At 41.2% G+C, this 18,126-nt stretch overlaps 1 long non-coding RNA gene across 1 annotated transcript; it reads left to right on the top strand.

Annotated features, from left to right (window-relative positions):
* Nucleotides 1–13,293: 13,293 nt before the first annotated feature.
* Nucleotides 13,294–14,212, top strand: LOC145429299 (uncharacterized). Its single transcript, XR_013909534.1, has 2 exons — nucleotides 13,294–13,376; nucleotides 13,964–14,212. It is a non-coding gene; the product is annotated as an uncharacterized LOC145429299 (long non-coding RNA).
* The last annotated feature ends 3,914 nt before the right edge of the window (nucleotides 14,213–18,126 follow it).

Below are 18,126 nucleotides of genomic sequence, written 5' to 3'. Positions count from 1 at the left end.
TTGGAAATGAGTTTTCTCAAATTGTGTCTGGGCTCAGTCTGAGAGATAGGATGACAAACTCGATCACCCAGGAGGGTCTCAGAGCAGGGTTTGTTGTGTGGTACCACAGTTGTGTACAGTTGTATCCAGGCTATCGGGAGGGATTTCCAAAAAGAGTCCCCAAAAAAGAGCAAAGTAGCGCCTTGCTACTAATCTCCTAACTAATTATTCATTTGCAAAGTGGTGACTGAGCATCTGATAACGCAATCAGACATGAGCAACCAAGCGAACGATCCATTCAAAGACAACTTCACTTTTAGAGTTTAAATATCTAATTTTCACTAATAGACTTCATGGTATGCCTCCTTTTCAAAATAAGATAGCTGGCCAATGGAGCAGTAAAAATAATATGAATCCTTATTATAACAAACCAGTGTAATATTCACAAATAAGTTAGGTCATCTACAAATGGTACAGTACAACAATAGCTTCATAAAGCTAATTTTTTTTTTTAAGCTGTTACCTTTAAAGGTTGGATTATCTAGACTCTGTAGCTTATTTTGATCTGAATGATATTCATTCTAAATTATAATTTTATAAAACATGGTGAAATCACAACTACATACAAACAGCTTGAAGACTTCTGCTCCGCCTTTCCTCAATGTGGCATGGCACAGCATGGCACAGTGTGGCTGGGCCTGGCACAGAGAGCCAGACCACCTGGCTGATGCCAACTGTGATGTATAGTTCTACCTTGGCAGGGACCCCCTGCACAGTGACACAAGAGCATCAGGAGGGTCTCATGAAGAACAGGCGCTTAACATCGTGCCTCTCCATCTCTGTTAACCTCCTCTGTGCAAAAGGGGGTGGACCCTCTCTTATGCCAAGCAGCATACACACAAATGCACCAAATGCGCACACTGTGCATGTCTTTGCACACACATGGTGACAGATGGGGGATGAAGTTGTCAGACCCTTGCTCGGTGGTGCTGTAGACCCTTGTCGGCTGGCTGCTGCTTGTTAATGTGTTAATTAGACTACTTGCTCCTCCTGTTAGGTAATTACAGTCAGTCTGGGCCAGGCCACTCATCAGGGGCCACTGAATGCAAGACAGTCGGGCAGACAAGGCCGAGTAAGGAGACATATGACTGAGATGGTATCTGCTGCATTGATTCACCAAAGAGTGAAGAGTGTTACAAATGGCCAACACTAAAGATCATAAAATATAGATCTTACAAAAATAGTTTGTTAGTCTAACATAAAGGATCACAGGGACATTTTTAAATGTTGGTTGATATCAGATGCAAATAATCAGTTCTTGTTCCTTTATTTCCTCTTATTTAAGAGAGACTTCACTGAAAGTAGTGCCATCTTTTTTTAGAAAGGCTCCAAATCTGTAGAACCACCTGTAGAAGTCATATAAGTTAGGGTACTTATCTGTATATTCCCTACAAATTGAGAAAAACAAAACATATTGGCCTCCATAAAGTCTGCATAAATTCACGTAAGCGATACAATATCACGGAGTGGTAATGCAGTTTTAGCATAGACTCATTTTAAACGTCTGCATGTCTGCATTACACCACAAGAACAACTATGACAATAATGTATGCAGATTTGATTGCCAACGTGATGGTTTTTATATTTCTTATGGAAATGAATGGAAACCAGGACATCTGAGGTCAAATTCATGAAACTTTGCATAGATTCATAGCCACAACTCGATATATGCAAAAAAAAAAAAAAAAAAAGAAATATGCAAAAGTGTTCTTTTGTCAGATTTACAAAGTTATCCAGGAGAAAGCCACAAATGGATGTACATCACCTGTTTGCAGATCAAACCTCCCGGCTCCGATGCTTGTTAGACCTCAGTCAGCAGAATGGCAGAGAAGGAGAGCAGTTGCTAATTAAGTCTCGTTGGCGAACACCTGTGATTATACACATCTGTTACGCATGAGTGTAGTTATTTAAAGCAAATTCGTGGCATATACTTAGAAACCATCATTAGGCTCATATTTGAGTCATTGCTGTTAAAAGTCAGAAAGTTTATCAGAAATTACCTTAAATTTAACTCTGACTTTAACATACTTTAAAAAGTTCTTCAAAACTCTGGATGTAACTGTCTCTCTACACTTACAATAACCACTCTGGGAAATATTTAGCAAACTAAAATAGAAAAAAATCATTATACATAGAGCCATAATGAAAACAAACAGCTTTTTTTATTGTGAAGCAGACAGAAAGGGCAATAAATGAGGTGACAAAGGGGAAAAAGATAGAGATAATTTGTGTGGTAAAAAATGAGCAGGGTGCAGGAGAAGGTAAATGAAAAGTAAAAAAAAACCACACAATTTTAAAGCACACTGAGTGGACGTCAGATAAGCGCTAGGAGGGGTGGAGCGGTGCCGGGGTGTCGTCATCTTTGCCGTTATCTCTGGCTCTTTCCCGCTCCTGCAGGAAGCAGCCAGTTCATTTGCCTATGAGTGCCTGACAGAGGCGATTAAGAGCAGTTTGTTTTATAGACGTGGGCTAATTGAGTTGGCTAGATTGCCGTCGCTCGGTTTGCTCTCTCCATATTGGAGATTACATATTTCCTTTTTTCATATCTTGGTGCTGCAGCCGCCCGACCCATCTATCTCCATTCCTTCTCTCTTCCATTCCTTCTCTCCCCCCATGTAAAGTGAGAAGGGGCTTTGGTCCTATGTCTAATTAGTGCTCCTCTCCATCACTCTTCTTCTGCCTTGTTCACGACTACATCCTTGCCCCAGAGACCTTGCCTCGCCTCTTCTTTCTCTGTCTCTGACCCTTCATTCTCATTATCTACTCCTCTCTCCCTTCTTCCTCATCGTTTCCTCTTTGCACCACTCCATCCTTTACCCTCTCCATCTCTGTCATTATTCACCCACCCCCTACCTCTGTTACGCTCTCTCTTTCTTTTCCTCACCCCCCACAACATCTCTCGCTCTCTCCCTCTCAATGAGTTAATTAGGCTCATCTCTGGCACCCTCTTGCTGAAGCCTGTGCCCACAGGGCCGGTTGCAGAACTCCGCTGATGATTGGGGAGCTCTATTTTTAGAAGACAACAGAAAGTGGAGAAGCACAATGAAGAAGAGAGACAGCTGAAGGTCATTTGGTACTTTCATTTTGAGCCTCTGTATCTGAATGTGAGGAAAGGAAAAGGCAGAAAAATAAAAAAGGAGGATGACGAATGAAGCAAACATCTTCCGCGTGGATTGGATAATTTAAGGCAAAACTCTGCTTATGCTGTTCTTTTAGACCATTTCTTTTAGAGGAACTACATGAAAAGCCTGTGATTTTCCTTTCCCTTTTGAAACTAACTGTTTTTGTACACCTCAAAAGTAGATGCACATGCTGAAGTTCCAGCCCACTGTGTGCAATCATAAACTCATCTCTCTAATGAGCCAAGCCCTTTAAGAGCTCTGTATGCATACTATAGCCTAAGTCCCGCCGTCATTTGCCATTCATACTAAAAACGCACATCTTCTTGTGATATACTTTGTTAAATTGCCCGAGCAGCACATTATAACACCATTGTTGTAGCAATAGACAACAGAGCTGCACCATATATAAAGATTTCTTTCTATGCAACCTCGTAATCTCTCACAACTCATTGCCGTAGGGATAGAATGAATAATCCCTCGAAATTCCCCAAACCTATAACAAACTGTGGGCAGAGAAAATTACAAATCTAAATATGTGGGACGATAAAAGCATATGCAAATGCTGCACCATATATCACAGCAAGTGCTGCAATGTGTTTCCCCCCCTTTAGCCATGGTAGGAAGGAGAACAGTACATTGTTTTGATGTAGACAACAGCCACATGTGCAAATTAACGGGATTACCTTCACAAAAACCGAATCTATTCTTTCGTTTTCACTGGCACAAAGTTTCCCCTCTTTTCTGTGTGCAACAGCACAAGAAAAAAGCTCGCCATGCAGACTGCGGGCAAGCTAAGTACTTCCATCTAACTGAATTCTGGCCGAAAGAATCCGTTGGCCCTACGAGTTTCTCAAGAATTTCAGCTCATAGCCTCCGTCAGGATAGTCCAGAAGCCCACGAGCCAAAACGCATTCGTCAAACAATAACGTTTATCTATATGCTTCACGTGTTTCTGGAGACTTCATGCTCTTCGTGGTGCATTTGTGCCAGAAACTTCTACTCTCTGTTTTCACAGCCCAGAAAATGTCAGAGGAATTACCAGATGGTGAAACTCTAGAAATTAAGAAACTCTTGCGAATGTCCTCAGCCAAGAATCAGTTACATGGAAATATTCACCTTGGCTTAGCCTCCCAGAACTCTTTGGATTTACATACAGAATCAGTGTTTCAGATTCTGTTTTCATTGGCCTTCAATCATTTTTACTGTACAATCTGATTTTCAGTTGGTAGTTGGTTACATTAGGGATCAAACATGCTCGGTTTGGATCATGATTTGGGTTAAAATTTACTAACTGATTCAAGGTTTTTCAACTTTTTTGATTCCCCAGCTGATATACATATTTGATGATGGCACTAAATATTTCTCCCATACTGTCTTTTCTTCACTGGCTCTCTGTGAAATCACAATTGAATGAAATTAAGCTCTTTCTCCTTACATGCAAGGCCTTTTTTATTGATCTCATCTTATCTTAAAGACCCCAGAGCACCGCATCACCCTAATAGAGCACTTCACTTTCAGACTGCGGCCTTACTTGTGGTCACTAGGATATTTAAAAGTAAGCATTCAGCTCTCAGGCCCCTCTTCTGTGGAACCAGCTCCAAGTTGGATGAGGGAAACAGCCACCGTCTCTACTTAGAATTAGACTTAAAACTTTCCGTTTTGATAAAACATATAGTTAGGGCTGAATCCTCCCTTAATTGTGCAGTAACAGGCAGAGGCTACTGAGCACTTCCCATGATGCACTGAGTTTTTCACCATCACTCACTATTTTTCACCTTCTACTTTGCAGTATTCTGAATCTCAGGCACTCTTCGCCCATCACTGTGCGCTTTGTTGTGCCTGAGGGTTTATCCTCTTAATAGGGAGTTTTTCCTTCCCGCTGTCGCCAAGCGCTTGCTCATAAGGGATCATTTGATTGTGGAGGTTTTATCTGTACTATTGGCGGGTCTTTACTTTTTAATATAAATTGTCCTTAAGACAAATATTGTTGTGATTTGGTGCTTTATAAATACAAAAGAGTAGAATTTAAGTGAATGAACTAATTAGACTTCAGGCTGAACTAAAAATAAACATAAAATGCATCCATGCATGCTAACAAATAGGTAATTTTGTGATTACTTTATGTTTTTCCATGAGATCTGAATAAAGTATGTGCTGCTTAAATAATTTGTAGTGAACCAGCAAGATTTCTAAATTTTAAGTCCGACTGAAGACCTGCTGGATGTTATTTGAGCCACTATAGTCTTATGAATCTTCTCAGTTCAACACAGCTGTACGGACGTGATACGGCACAATGACACGTCTACCTCTTCCGCCACTATCATGCTGGTTGGGGTTACATTTTTTAACCACTTTATTAATACACCAATTGCCTACTGTACCTTAACAAACAAGACCCCATGGCACACTTTCTTAATGACAAATATAGACAGTAGAAATAGCGGAGACTGTATGAGTGAAACCACCCGGAGTTCATTTACCCTTCTCCCTCTAATAAACAAAGCAATCACTGATAGTAAGAGACACAATTATGAGGTAATTACAGAAAATAACAGATTCTCCCTCTCTACCTTCCACGCTTGTTTCACACGGGTACCCCCACAGATTACAACAGCCCCTATCATCCCCTCCCTTCCTGTGCCACCCCACCCCACCCGCACTCCATAAACACACACACTCACACGTATGCTTGCACAACATGCGAGTATACACGCAGATACACAAGCACAAAAAAAACAAAAAAAACCACGCACGCAGATTTATGCAAAAGGTTATTCATGCGAGTGTGCTCGCTCCCTCGCACGCAGTCATCCCATGCCCTCCCAGAGCTCGTCTTAATTAGCAAGCAAGTCGTCTCATGGCAACACACTCGTCAATCTCCCTCTATGTAGCCTCACACTAATTAACTGATTTAAATGGGAGTATCGAAGTGACACAGGGTGGAGGTTCTAGTCCCTCAACTGCCTGCCTTTCATGAAAACCCTCCACCAGCTCCCTTATTGGGGCGTATTTTTGTCACCATCTCTTTTTTCCTCTACTCTTTCCTCGCTCCATCCCTCTTTGCTTTTTTCTTGTCTGTCCTCCAACAGACCCGCTCACTTGTTTGATTACAGTTATCAACCCCAGGCAGCCTTTTCATCCTGCCAACTGGCAAGTCACTGTGCCCCTGTGCCCACATGGCTTGCTGGAAAGGGCAAAACATGGTCATTATCATGGGCAGCTCCGCGGGGAGGAGTTCCTCAAAATATGTAAATGAGAGCAATGTTGAAAGTGCCATACACCAAGGATGAACAGGGAGACTCACAAAAAGAGCTGCTGGCGGTGTCTCTAAGTTTTTTCAGAGTGCAAAAATTACAATTTGAAGAGACTGTGGTGCATCTCAGTATCAAACTGAGCCAAGAGCCACAGGATAATGCGTAACAGCAGAAATGAAATCTCATTTCCATAAAATGAAATGTGACTAAATCTGAGCAACCATTTTTGTTTCAGAGATAGTCCCGCTTCCAGCAGTTTTAAAGCAGGCAATTTCTTCATTGTTCTGAATGAATTTATTTTGGTTGCCAAGTATTTAGACAACATGAAGCAGAGTTTTTTCTCTACCCCACTGACTAGCGAGGTTTTGCCAGGAAAGGATCTATTTATGTATATAAAGAAAGTCTTTATGTAGAGCCCAGGCACAGGCTCCAGTCAGTCCCTGCAGAGATGGACTTAGCAGCATTTGGAAGATAAATGATGTCCAATTAATATGAGATACAAAAGTCTTTTCCCCACAATTCTCTGTTTCAGTCTGGGAGGCATCATGGGAGGTCCTTGGCTGGAGCAGCCCAATAGCTGTTGGGTCTTGCAAGCTGCCCTGAGGGCTTCTCACCTACTGCTCAATTACAGCTGAGAATGATAAAGCACTTGGTGGTAGCTGAGCTACAGAGCTGTAAGCTCCATGTCGGGCCCTCATCAATATTTCAGGACTCTTTCTTTATACTGTATTTCCCTTTATCTGGACGACGATAGCCCACATCACACCTCAACTTTTCCTACCCTCAGGCAGGGTTGTGTTGGGAAATGAGCATTTAAGCCTGAATTAAAACAAGAGCAAATGGACACAAATGAGGTTTCATTGAAGTATGTGTCTTATTTGTTTTGGCAGAGGTAGGTGTTTCATACAGAGTATGAATTCAGTGGCAGGTTTCAGTATTTCCAGTAAGCGTCTATCTCTGGGGATTTTGCTGGTAAGACACAAAAAGACCCCCACAGGCTGTTGTTTTTGGATTTTTATCAGCTTGGCTTGTTTTACAAATCTGCTTTTTCTTCTTATTAGTCTTTTTCTCGTCTCCTCTTATTGTTCTTCTTCCAAGTCACAGAATTCAATTGCATGACAACTTTGGGTTGAGTTCAGGTCACTTCCATGTAAAGGAATTGCGTCTGACATAAAACTTTTGCCTAAATCAAACACTCAGATCACAAAGAATGAAATTTCCTTACCGGATCACTTGCGGACTTGGTTAACAATGACTGCCTTCAGCGCTGTTGACAGATGAGGATGCCAGAGATGATGGGTGAGATGATCTGCTACAACAAGTAGCAGATTATCCCAAAAATGGAATTCCCCTTTATTCCTGCACACTGAAGTGTTTTTTATGTTGTTCCAGCGTGCAGGAAGACACTGTCAGTCTGCGCCCTCCAAAATCAGTGGAGGCAGAAATATGCTTTCATGAAGGTTTTAGGTTTCAGGACCTAAGATTGAAATGATGAAATTCAGGAGAAGTGCTAAAATGGCCAAAAGAAGTCTCAGAAAGCATTATGGTTAGGCTTAAAATGATTACTGAAAAGGTTTTGGGAACTTCACTATCATTTTTAACAGTAAAGATTTTAGGGGGGGAACATTCGTGATTGAAAGAAGCTGACACGGAGTATTTTCTGGAAAACTATTTAGCTAACAGTTACATCGTGTGCTGCTACTCTTTGTGAAGACACCACTTGACTTGCTCGTTTTGGGCCATTTATTGAAATGGAACTAAAATATAATAAGAGGAGCTTAGGCATCTACAGCAACAGATAAAGAAGTCAAAACATAAAAATAAGGGGATATGAAATTGAATCAGTGTGCAGCAGTGAGGGTCAGTATCTGCGAGCCTACTGAAGCACAACCTAAGGGGTGTTTTAAGGCCATTTTTCTCACAGGAATCCAATATTATCAGAACAACCACCACATCAATACACACACACACACACACACACACACACACACACAGTGTAAAGCTGTGGAACCCTCCCTCCTGAAACCCCCTGGCTTCCCATCACGGCTCACAGTGCCCGTTTTTCACAGCAGGTAGCTAATTCTGCTTTTATCCCCAAGTAATATTGGCCTTATCGCTCGCGCCACTGCATCTATGCCGAGACTCGGCGAGCCATGGGGGTGCGGATGGTGTGGGGGTGAGGAGAGGAGAGGCGAGGCAGGTTCTGGTGGAATGTCAGCTTGGTGGAACTGATTGTGCTTTGCAGTCACAGAGCTGTTGCTCTATTAGGTATAAACGCACACACTCAAAAATACAAACAAACAGCCTTGCTTCCATGACTGCAGTGGACGGCAGTGACTCACAGTACATATATTTATTTCCTGGAGACTCATCTAAATAACTAAATGCAATGTAATGAACTCCCGTCTAGTCTTTCCTTACCCGAAATCTGTTCTAACCACAAACTGATTTATGTCCTCAAAACTCCAGAAATATGGCTGCACACACAAAGAGAGAGTAAGAGAGAAACAAACTCCCCCAGGTCCTGCTCACTCGAGCCCTTCGTAGACCACCAATATTCCCGCTGATATTGCCTCGGTGTTACATCATTCAAGACACACCCACGCACGCACACATTGCATTCCCCACTGCTATCACACACCATCCAGTAATCTCAAGGAAGCCACAACCTCTGCTCTAGCCACAAGGCAAAAAACCATTTCACATTTCGCCCACAGCTGTCCCTCTTTGACCATTTTCACTTTTACATATTTTCTCATTCCACTGCTAAATTATAAGACTTGGAGCTCCACTCGTGCCGCCCCCCTCTCCTAACCCACCCACCGTCACCCTGTGGATAAAAGGTGCCTCTCTCTAAGTGACACCTGTCAGAGTTTACAGTAGACTGGTAATATGCTCCGATGCTACACCACGCCATACATCACACTCTTGCTGTCACCCTTACACATGCAGACAGGTTAACACAAACATACTGGGGAAACTTTGCAGTGCTGAACACTAAATGCCACTAATAGGCTGATTCTACACACACAATGAATTCAAGTTGCCTGCTGTACACCACACCAAGCTTAACGTGCTGCACTTAAGCATTCCCAGGCAAACTGGGGACATATTCCCATGATGCCTATCTGTGCTGTGTTAATGAAGATATATGGCACAGGTACAGTGATGACAATTTCATAGGCAGCAGACATCCTCCATCTGTCCCGAGGCATCATTTCATACGATGGCTGTCTGCTCCGTGATTTGGAAAGTCCATCGTTTCACACACAATGAGGAAAAAAAAATACAGTGAAGAGTTTAGGAAAATGAGCTCTCTGTCCTGTCAGATAGAAAACTCAATCCAGATTCTGCCATGCTGATTTAAGCTATTGTTTTCATTGACATTGAAAAATTACAGATCGGTTGTTATGCAAAAGTTGGCTAAAGTTTATCCACAGAAAACCCCTTTGCACCACCTTTAAACATCATTTTTCTGTATTAATGTTTTGAGGTATGAAGACTTTCTTCAATGCCAACCTCTAAATTTGTGTCGTTAGTCCTTAAAAGATGCCTTTTACCTCAGTGTGCAATAACACCATTCTCAATAGAAAAGGAACAGCAGTATCTGCGTATCTGACACCATGGGATGAAAATACGTTAGCTTGTTTTCGTAAGCACAGTCTTCACCACAATAATCGCTTAGAACTAGAAACACTACATCGATACACTGAAGTTAAGGGTTTTTTTAAGTCACTTTAATACAAAGTCAAATCACCTTTGAAAAAAATATATTAATAATGCTGCAGGAAATGTAGCTGCTGAGCACATCTGTATGATAGCTAAAATGGACAGCTTTAGTAAAACTTAGGCAAGACTTTTCTAGCTTTTTTGCATAAATGAAAAGTTATATATAGTTATATATTATGGGATGGTTAAGAGTAAAAATTAATGATAGAGGGAAACCATTCCCAGGTGTATACAAGTACCAAGACTGTTACGTAAACTTACTATTTTGATAAAACCCATTAGCCATTAGATGACTGTCAACAAAGGCCGGTAAATATAATGTTTTTCAGATAAAGTATACAAGACTTGATTTTCTGAGTATTTGCCAACCAGAAGACCGTGATCTGTGATCTGCTTGGATTTTGTTTGGCTTGTGTTCCCTTTATGATTAGTTTAATTTGCACTCCCTTTATATTTTAATTCTGTAGTTGGGTTTAAGCGCCAAAAAGTACCAGATGAAGTTTAGGAAAATACTAATGTTTGTTTGTGTCAAAGAATGCCATTGAACCATATTAACCCTTCACATTGAAAAACTATGCATACTCAGTGCTTTTAAATGCAGAGAGGTCCTTTTGAAGCATCCGAATGTGACAGACCAATAGCGAGAGACCCATCTCACTATTGCCATGACCCGCTGCACCATGCCACAGACGCCAAAGGAAAGCTTGCATCTGTGAGACGCCAGCGGCTTTAACAAAACAACAGTGGTTAATGCCCTGGGAATGGGAACGGGTTATATTATTACAACATGAATGGGAAGCCAACTGCGACAAAATGTGTTTGTTATGGAAATCGTTATTGTCTTTCTTTGAGGAGTTTCATCCTCTACCCTCTCCACTGATGCACCCCAGCCCTTATTCTTTCCACTCTCCCTATGTGTGTCTCTCACTAGGTGGTTAAAGCTGGGAGGGCTGAGGTAGTAGCTGACTGACGGATGCGGCGGAGCGTGTTGCCATGGTGCTACCTGGCGGGGAATGTTCCTGCAACAGGAGGCTAGCAGTCTGCCAATGACAACTCGGAGAGAAAGAGGAGGGCGGTGTTAGCGGTGTGTGCGTTTATATGACTATTCATGTGTGGAGGGAGGTATTGTCTAATTTCAGAACCACATTCACATACTAGCTCAAACAAAACCTCGCAGGCATGCATGCATCTAAGCAAGTGCACACACTTTCCAGTCTGCAGAATTAAATCTCACCACTTCCAGAGATAGTGCAGCTGAATTATTTATGGCTGCCCGTCTCCGGGCCAGGCTGTAATAAAGTTACGGCCGAGACTAATTTGCAGTTTGATGAGGTGGGCTTTTAGCAGCGGATCCTGGGCCAACATTAAGTACATATTGTTTTTACAGATTTGATTACTTTTTTATTGTTATTGTTATTAATGCACTGGGTGTGTGCATTGGGTTTTTGTACTGGCTACACGTCCTCGTTTGGTGTAGCCAGTACAAAAACCTGACCAGAGGAGAGAGCTGAAACTGAATAAGCAGTATGTAGGGAACTATTAGACATATTCGGAATGTAATCGCCTCACTTTAAAAATCCAATAAAAGTGGCAGCTCAACACCTTTTATTGCAACCTGGAGGCAATCTGCTTCTAAATACATAAGCCTCAGCCGTGAATCAGCTGTGAATTGGACCTGAGCCATCTTCCTGCTCACACATATACGCACACACAGGTGTGCACGCAGTCAGATACACAAACATGCACACAAGTACCTCCATGAGGGCCTACAGAAAAGTATCAGGGCTGGTAAGCTGATGTCGGCACTCACAGTCAGTACATTAAGGCTAGAGTGGAGGAGCTTTACAGTAATGGGATGATGGTGTTTGGAAAAACAGATTTTGATTTGCGATTTACCCAGGCTAAACAATATTCAATTTTACCCACTTTTCAAAGAGCCCCCCACTTTGGCTGGAAGAGACGACACACAGTAAACCCTGTGCATAATTTGATGGAGTGTTGTTGGGTTGTAAAATAAGTACTTTCAATAGCTATTAAAGGCTTAGAGCCTGTAAATATGTTATGGTGATTAAAATACATAAAGAAGCACAGAGTTATACAACACCTTGTTGATACCAAAACACCTCACACTGCTAAATAAGAGCAAGATGCAGTGCATTCCCTTCCCCTGAATACATGATAATCCTTTGATTAATGACGCCCAACATATTTAATGCCTAATACGTAGAACGGGAGCTGACAAGCCAAACAATTAGGTCAATTACGGGATGACAACTATGTTGCGCTGGGTTAATTACTTGAATCTTCCATGGTGAGACACATCCATTTGAGGGCCAATGGCATGTAACAGAGTGCACATGCAAATGAGCTCACCTACAGGACACAGCTATGCCCGACCATGTGATCTGTTATGAATAAGGATCCGTATTGAGCTGTATATGCATTTTCTTTTGCATCTTTCCAGAGATAGATGAAGGAATTATTTGTTTCATTGTAATTTATCAGTATTTCATAGCTGTTTAGGCTTGGGTGGAATTTGTATATCTCGCCCAACCTGTCTAAATGTGAATAGATTACCCCGAACTAAATATTTATAGAGAGGAAAAGAGAGGCACAGAGACTATATATGTGTGTGTGTGTACATTATATATATAAAAGTTATGAATCTTTGGCGTGCTGTTAGTTTGATTAGAAAGACATGAGAGGAGGCCCATCAATTACTATTAAGTTATTATTAATATTATTAAGAGGTGTAAAACAAAACAAAAAAAATCTTTAAATGGTAAATGGCCTGTATTTGTATAGCGCTTTACTAGTCCCTAAGGACCCAAAAGCGCTTTACACATCCAGTCATTCACACACTGGTGATGGCAAGCTACATTGTACACAGCAAATTCAAAAGTGTTAAATTTTTTGGTGTTAATAGTCTCCTTGCAAAAGTAGAGTTAATTTTACTCTAAGCAGAGTCACATTCTTTTAATGTAACTCTGAGGTGTAAAATGATAGTAGTTAAAATCGAGTGTTAAAAATGAGTGTTTCTCTGTCAAATCTGGAGGTGTTACAATGGAAACATTAACTCTTGACCTCTTAACTCTGAACTCCTAGAGGGGCTATGACACTAATAGAGTAAATTCACAGACTCCGCCCTCAGCACCATAGGCTCCAATCGAAGCTGAAGTGAAGCCGTTTCAGAACATTTTGCTCTACATATTTGAGTTGTTTGCCATGCTTGGTAAGTCATTTTTTCAAAGATTGTTTCAATTGTTATTAGCTTTTACTTCTGTGGCTCTTTGGAGGTGAGACAAAGCTGTGTGAAAGGCATTAGCCATGTTGCTCGCTGATAGCATAATATTCTGTTTTAGCTAGCTGAAAGGTATTGTTTGCGGGCAAATACCACAGCCTTGAAAAAAAGCTTGCATGTGAATTTTCAGTCAAACTTTTGGTCAAATACACCTAAAACAATGTCTAGAATGTGAAATGTTGGTGTAATGGTGCTACTTGAAGCCTGAAAACGATCGCCCATAAAAAAACAACAACGAGCAAACAGCAGTAGCTGACGTCCTGACTGGATTCTACGTTAGCATTTAGATCCCTCCAGAGTTTTGTGCACACGGTTTAGGTAAAAATGAAAAAGGTTGAGGTTTTACATTTAGTTCAGTATTACCTGTTGCCTGTGTCTTTGTCTTTTGGGAAAATACTTTACACAAGTAATGGCTCAAAGAGGATTCCTTTTTTTTTTTTTTACTGTGCTGCAATTGTTTACTGGATTATTTGTGCCATTAATTAGTGTCAACTAATTTTTATTCAATCTCCACACAGGATATGCTTGTTAAGATGGAATATGGGGGAGAGCAGAAGTGCGTTGAAGTTCCACAAAGGGATGAATGAAGGACATGCATATTGTATTGAAGCAATAAGTGATGAGAATGCTGTTATTTGCATTTACCATGTCAGACCTTTTGATAAACAAAATTCTAATGAAAGTGAGAACATGTACACTGTTACATCTTTCAGAAAATGTTTTGAAATTGTGGTGCACAGTTCAGAATAAATGTTTTTCAAAAACCATTGCATCTTTTTAGTAAATGTTTATTTCCAAAAGAAATTTCTAGAAGTTCAGAACAGTAAAATTCCCGCTTTTTAGAATGAATTAGAAGATAACTCTTACGTAGTTAAACTAAAATACTCTTTGAGAGTTAATATATAAACTCTTAACACCAAGTGTTAAATTATCAACTCCAGACAGATTTGGTGTTTAACACTAAATCAGAGTTAACGTACCAACTCTCCAAAAAGAGTTAAATTAACACTCTCTGGTGTGGACCCATATAGACACTTTAATAGTGTTGAAATCAAATCCGACAGTGTTAATTTGGACATGCTGGATTTGCTGTGTAGCCACAGCCACCCTGGGGCGCACTGACAGAGGCGAGGCTGCCGGACACTGGCGCCACCGGGCCCTCTGACCACCACCAGTAGGCAACGGGTGAAGTGTCTTGCCCAAGGACACAACGACCGAGACTGTCCAAGCCGGGGCTGGAACCGGCAACCTTCCGATTGCAAGGCGAAGTCCCAACTCTTGAGCCACGATCGCCCTAATTATCCCCTTTAACATGTAACAGCTCTGTGGTCGGCTACTTATGACTGTTACTTTAACTTTGCATTTTCAACACAATAATAGCATGTTTTGTTAGCAGAACTAAAATAATTACAAGTTTTTTCTTACTATTTTCTTATGTTTTATTACCAACGAAACCAAACAGTTGGGAAGTTGAAGAAAAAAACCTCTAATAGTATCTATTTGAAATAAAGCTGCTTTAAAGCTATGCAGAGTCCCACCTGTGCCTGTGCAAATGAATCGAATTAAAACAGTCTACTTTGATAACAATAAACAAAACACAGGGTTTGAAATCGTGTTGGCATGTTACATGTTAAAGATGATGCCAGTACAATTAGAAAAAGTGCACTGCACAAGTATGGCTTGGTTGGAAGGGTTACCACTAGAAAACCTCTTCTCTCTAAAAAACAAAAACATGTCGGTACGGATCTGTCTAAAGGACAAACTGAAGATGTTAGATCATAATGAACAGAACCACATCAGGAGAAGAATAATTTATCACATCAGCACAATGCCTCATGGTAGTAGAGGGCTCCTGATTTGGGCCAGCTTTGCCTGGGACTTGGGCACTTTGCAGTCACTCCACTATGAGCTGTGAACACTATGAATACTCCAAACACAACAACAAATCTACGACCGAATGGCTAAAAAAGCATCAAGGTGTTTCTCCTTCGATGCATGAACTAAAGAGAGCTGTGCATCAACAAATGGCCACAAACCTCAATGAACGTAATTGTAGAGAAGAGTGGGTCAAAACTCCATGATGTGATCATTTTATACTTCAAGTTACTGCTGATCAAGGTGATTCCACAAGTTACTGAACTTCTTATTCTCTCATTCAAATAAAGCTAGCCTTTTTGTTAAAACCATGGGGAGTCTGTTTTCAGATATCAACCAAATGTCCCCATGTTCTTTCTCTTTCTTTCCTGATTCTTTTCTTTCCTCCACAAAATCACACACACTTCTCGAGTGCTATAACCTAACTAGAAATGTACAGGGGGCCTCTTTTAATGCCTTGTCGCTTACAGAGAAACAGGACATACTCATTTGTATCACACTGCTCTGTGCATTAAGAAAGGTTGGCGTGGGAGCAAAAGAGGATGGCGAAGGTCATTTACATATTCACTTAACAGAGTGTTGCCTCTCTCTTTTCTGCACTGTGGCACTTTAATCAAAGCAGGTGGCGCTGTCACTGGCCCTGGAGCACCTTTGAAACACACTGACACCAGTGTCATGCTGAAAAGGACATGCTTTATATCCCCTTAAATAGCTTGCAAAAGGGTCCCATTGACTACACAAGCAGCCAACACTTCCATGCCTCTTCGTTCTGGCCTCTATTGTACTTCCAACTGAATGTGTCAATGATACTGGCTGAACACAGCGCACTGTTTAACAATATCTTGTGGGTTTTTTCTTCAATAGGTTTGTAGCATTAGTGCACGGTGCATATTTATATTGATATCCGTGAGATGGTCTTCTATGATACTTGGGGAAAACGACACCAAAAAAAAGAAAGAAAAAAAAGGAGAAAACGTATTATGGGGATGTGAAGTTTGTGATATAATTTTAGCTGTTTTCTTCTGAAAGGGAGGGCTACACAAACACTGATACAGAAGGTAATGACATGCAGACATCCACATTCAAACCAGAACACACAGCACACACACATACACAGACTTAATCACACACACACACTAACATGTGCACATACAGTAAACCCCTTCAGCACACGCAACCTAGAAGCGCGGCAGTACAGTATGAAGGCTGTCATCCATCAAGAGGTATTGCCTGTCCTTATTAGAAACTCCTAATCCACTTGTTTCTGCAGTCTATTCTCTTGGTAGTCGCCCTGTGCTACCACTTTAATGGGCCCAGAGAGCTTAGCACGCGCACACACACACACACACACACACACACACACACACACACACACACACACACACACACACACACACACAAACACATTCTCCGTCCTTCTCCTCCTATAATGGTCTTGGAGTGCTGAGAGTGAAAGAAGAGAAATGTTGGGCCATTGCTGTCAAACTATGAGTGTGTGTGTGTGTGTGTGTGTGTGTGTGTGTGTGTGTGTGTGTGTGTGTGTGTGTGTGTGTGTGTGTGTGTGTCAGAGAGAGAGAGAGAGAGAGAGAGAGTATTATAGGGCGGGAGAGCACCTAATGTTTTTTTGTTCTTTTTCGAAGAACAAATCCAGTATAGTTTTTACATTTTCTGCCACTTATCCAGGTCTATAGGTCACGGGGGCAGCAGTGTCCTCCTCCCTCGCCACCTCCCCCAGCTCCACTGACACATTCTCTCCAGGGTGTCCTTGGACTACAAGGGGGCTCCTCCTAGTAGGATATGCCCTACACATCTCACCTCGGAAGCTTCCTGCTCAGACTCCCAAACCACTCTAACAGCTCCATTCAATGTGAAGGACTAGTGTCTTTACTCTGGCTTTACTCTTCTTCCTGAATAACCAAGCTCCTTACCATATTGCCAAGACAAACCACTGACATTATTTGGCAGAAAATCATTTCCATCGCTTGTATCCACGACCTCATTCTTTCAGTTGCTACCCACAGCTTGTGGCCTCTGACAAGGGTGGGAACACCATCTCAACTACATAACTACATAAAAAGATGTATTCCTTGTAAACCATTTTCATTGTTGTTGATCAGGATACCTGTCTGTCTGCCAACAGTATTACACAAATGCTGCAGGAAACATGGTGGAAAGGTGGAGTGTGGGCAAAGGAAGTCAAAAAAATTCTGACAGCTTGAATTTTCACAATAAAAGTCTTGCTTCAGTGGCATGCATTTCTATATAAAACCCCCCCACAAAAAACAGAAGTATTTGTTGAGTAAATAGTGGGTTTCAAATTCAGGACCCTTCACATGTTAGGTGTACCAACCACAGCTCTATGAAAGCACATTAATATTTACTTCCTATTGCCATAGTTTAAAAATGCTTATGTATGTGTTACACAGCATTGTACAGCATTGAATATAATTCTCCTAAAACTCATAATGAGTTTCATCTGCTTCAGAAAACCAAATCAGATCAAATTATTTGTTACATATTTGGCATTCAAGTTCCCTCTGCCTTTGAAGATTAAAAACATTTTGTGGTAACAGTTGTCAGCTGCATATGCTGTTGGTTTGTAACAATTCTGAAACGTCTGCAGTATTGTGTCACAGTTTCATCTTCCTGTTCTGTGAAGCACCCACTTGGAGCTGTTAATGAGTAATCTTTGCAGACTGGAAATACATCAGAATAATGGAGTTTATTTTTGTTCATGATGCAGCCAAGTAATCAGGTAATCAAGTCTATGATAAAAAGATTGTCTCCCTGTTTTTTTTTCCCCTTT

The sequence above is a fragment of the Astatotilapia calliptera genome, chromosome 6, assembly GCF_964374335.1.
Source record: "Astatotilapia calliptera chromosome 6, fAstCal68.1, whole genome shotgun sequence".
NCBI classification, from domain to species: Eukaryota; Metazoa; Chordata; class Actinopteri; order Cichliformes; family Cichlidae; genus Astatotilapia; species Astatotilapia calliptera.
The sequence above is the reverse complement of the archived record's forward strand: the minus strand, read 5'-3'. Positions and strand labels throughout refer to the sequence as shown.